General features: G+C 41.8%; 1 pseudogene; it reads right to left on the bottom strand.

Annotated features, from left to right (window-relative positions):
- Nucleotides 1-1,686: 1,686 nt before the first annotated feature.
- On the bottom strand, nucleotides 1,687-1,804 carry LOC126102318 (5S ribosomal RNA; annotated as a pseudogene).
- Between the last annotated feature and the right edge of the window lie 2,142 nt (nucleotides 1,805-3,946).

Raw genomic sequence — 3,946 nt, 5'->3', positions numbered from 1 at the left:
TCGCTGAACAAACTTTTTACACTACCTCCTGCAAAGCATAATTTTTTTAATGTTACAGCTGATGAGATATGTGGATATTTTTTTTTTGGGGGGGGGGGGGGGGGAGTTCACCTTGCTCTTCGTTTACACTTCTGTAGCAAAAGAAGCTATGTACACGTACCTCTCACTGTTCATCGGTGCAACAGATTTTATTTTTGGGATTGGGTGCTGTTTATCATCATTTTACACGAAACACAACGGAAACTGTCTTCACCAAGACGGTATAAGTGCAATAACAACTTGATGCAGAATGCGAACCGAAATGCTTACTTAGCGAAGTCTGTGGCTAAGACCATGACGCTGTTACAGCCGTCGTAGTTCGTATCGACGCCACTAAAAGACTCTTTCACATACTCACCAAATACGTTGTTTACAACACTGCTCGGTTCTAGTTATGCATGTCTCTCGTAGTAGTTAATTTACTCCTTTCTTCGTCTCGTTCTGCCTGATATTAACATCCATCTAACATCATACTGGGCCAAAATGGACACGCAAAACAGCTGCAATTCGTTATTTCATTGATTCCACAGAACCCTTGGTATGTTGCCCCAAGTAGATGACGCCATGTTTCCAAAAGTTCCGATACATTATGAATAAACGATTGATGAGCTGTTACGTGGCGGACGTCTCCTCATGTACGTTCGGTAGGGTTCGTGTTCTTTGAATTTGGGCGCAAGACACGTGAAATACATCAACTGCGCTTCGAACTAAACACCAGTTTTTGGTACGCCGAGGACATAATGTCCAGAAAGGTGTCGGTGGGTGGGTTTGGTAGATGGGGGACGCATCAGCCCTGCGAGGATGCAAGAGATCAGCATTAACATTAACTTTCACAGTCTTCTGTGACAACCGTAGGTACCGTGGCGACGCAGATGAATGTACCGAATTCCTTAATATCTCCATACGACCCCCGCACGCCAGTGAGGGAGTCGGGAAAGATATTTCTGAAGTAATTCTCTCATAGGAAAGGTCTTTGTCAGGAAAACAGTCTACAACATAGTACATTTGTTTCACGTAGCATCAAAATTTGGAAAGACGTGCATTATGGCGGCTGTTATCATACAGTCAACCCCCCACCCCCCCAGCCAACCCTTCTTTAAGGAACCGAGGTGGCGTATACAAAACAGCCTCAAACTTCTTACTACTTTACAAAATGACGTAATGTGTTAAGTATTTTGCGTTAATCATGTATACGAGAAAAGTTTAGAAAAGGTATAAAATTATGTCTAAAGAGTGTTGGGGGTCGCTAAATGCTTTCATTACTAAACAATGGGTGAGTATTGTGTGGATAATTTGCGCTCCGTTATAAGCAAAAGCTATTTTTCCACTCATCCCAATGTTTATGGCGTCATATCTATGGAACCATGTATTGTACAATGATATTTTGCAAGTACATTCAGTGGTATACGGATAATGTCTACAAAATATGTTGTGAATCGAGTTAGCAGTAAAAACTAAAACTGAAGTCCGTCCGAACAGGCCTTGGAAGGCCTAACGGTACCGACCGGCCGCCGTGTCATCCTCAGTCCACAGGCGTCACAGGATGCGGTTATGGAGGGGCCGTATGTCAGTTTACGAGACCGGAGCCGCTGCTTCTCAATCAAGTAGGTCCTCAGTTTGCCTCACAAGAGCTGAGTGCACCCCGCTTGCCAACAGCGCTCGGCAGACCTGATGGCCACCCATCCAAGTGCTAGCCCAGCCCGACGGCGCTTAACTTCGGCGATCTGACGGGAACCGGTGTTACCACTGCGGCAAGGCCGTTGGCGAATTAGCAGTAAAGAAATAATAAATTAAAACGTTATGCCTCGTGTGCCAGTTTTACTGTATGAACAGCGAAAATATAGTAAACATTAAACTTTTTTGTGGGGGAAGGGAGGAGGGCAGGAAGAATAAGTTTCTCAGAGGTTTGAAATTATCTGTAAAGTTTGTTGGAAGTTGCAAAATACTGGATGAATATAGCCAGGCTAAAGTGCGCGCCCTGAGTTACGCTGCCCCTAGATATGATCACAGTTTGAAACTACAATATTTGTTTTACTCTGTTAAACCTTTCACGCAAGATTATACCTCTTAATAAGTTAGCTATGACAGCATTTTAAATTTAAGATTCGGTTAAAAATTATATGAAGTACTGAAAAACAAATTTACGTTGGCCCTGGAAGCCGTTATCCTAGGCAACCTGCAACTGGCCTCGTGTACCACGAACCACGTTAGCCATTTAGTAACATAGCTTGGAACTTACCGCCCTCTATCATAAAAGTGAGCAGCAAACAGTGTGGTGTTTACCTGCAACAGAGGGAAACAAAACTGATTTTAATGTTAAACACATAGCTAGTTCAGAGCAACTAGTAACACAATATACACTACCACGTTTTTGAAATTTGCAAATATTAAACATTCTTTAGTACTGAACTAAATTTGTTCCATATACAGCTCTCTTATAGGTCTTTAGACTTGTTGGATGATATAATAGCGTAGGCTTCCGTGGCCAGAGTCAGTTGAAGTAAAAGTTTTCTGAGTATCGTGCAGCGTCATAATGTAAAAAACTATACTGGAGAAAGCAACCTGTCAGCCACGGTTACAGTGGCTTCCTTCATGTCCTAGCACTGTAATGCATATCCATGAATAATCTGATTTTATCAGACAGGCGTCAAGAGAGCGACTATTTATTTTTTAGGAAGCATTGATCAATCCCTTATTTTTCCTTACGAATAATGCTTCACACATACTGAATTTTATTTGGTAACGCTTCGCAATTGCATCCATAAAGAAGTCAAAGGCAAATATTTAGCCTCAAAACATGTGGTTGAAGAATTACTTGCAGTTCAGAGCCCACATTTTTACTGTAACACAAACATGGGACAAATATTTCACTAATACGAACAGATAACATAAAACTGTGAGAGTTTGTACAGAGGCCATCAAGTGATAATATTACTCTCTTTTCTTATTTTTATGATGCAATCGTGAAGGAGAAGACTTCTGCAGACGCTGGTCGAGTGTAAAGGCATTTTCGCTGTTTTGACCATTCAACAGTAAATATCGCAGTAAGAAAAGGAGTCATACCGGCGGAGAGACTACGAACGTTTCCAACAATTCAGTTAACGGTCCCCACTTTTAATAAATCGTAAGGAACGACAAAATAAGTTCGTTGTGATAATTCTTCTAAAAATCTCAGTCTGCGTTCGTGTTATCGGTATTCTTATTAAAATCCTGCCAGATGTTAATTGGCTTTTTAAGGAAAATTTTCTTCTTCGTATTCCTCCCCTCGTCCTCCTTTCCTAAAGCCACTCAGATAAAATGAAATGTCCTTTTATCGCCACGAGGTCGCGTCCTTTAAATCCCACAAAAAATAGCCCAATTATGGCTCCAGATAACCTTCCGCTGCCACATCCATTTTCAACCGCTCTGTGCAGGTAGCCAAAGCAAAACATGCGAGATTTTAACAGTGTGTAACGCAAACTTAATAACTTCCAGGAGGAAGAACTACCAATGGTTCTAACGACGAAGCATGTGCCTTTTTAACGTACAACGTTAGGAATAATTAGAGCTAATATTATTGCGGCAATTTTATGACATACCAGCACTTCTTTTTGCATAAAAATAAGGGCGTTGGCTCGGACCCACACCTGGACTTTAGACCAACGTTTCATTGAAAGAATGCCGCTATTTTCCTATTTATGTTAGTGTTTGCGATACTGCGCTGATGGCTCATGCTTTTACTTAGTGTAACACTGCGGAGAAGTTCGTTATTCATCTCAGGACACTAGCGCAACATCTAGTGATTATCTCTCCTCCTTCCCTTCAGGAAAATTATTGGTGATGAAAATTTCTTCCAATCACGATTCGAACTGACTGGCTGGCTAGCTGCCGTGACGTGTAGTCGGGCTGGCGTTCCCGTCGCCGCTTC

Source organism: Schistocerca cancellata, chromosome 9 (genome assembly GCF_023864275.1).
Source record: "Schistocerca cancellata isolate TAMUIC-IGC-003103 chromosome 9, iqSchCanc2.1, whole genome shotgun sequence".
Taxonomy (NCBI): Eukaryota; Metazoa; Arthropoda; class Insecta; order Orthoptera; family Acrididae; genus Schistocerca; species Schistocerca cancellata.
The sequence above is the reverse complement of the archived record's forward strand: the minus strand, read 5'-3'. Positions and strand labels throughout refer to the sequence as shown.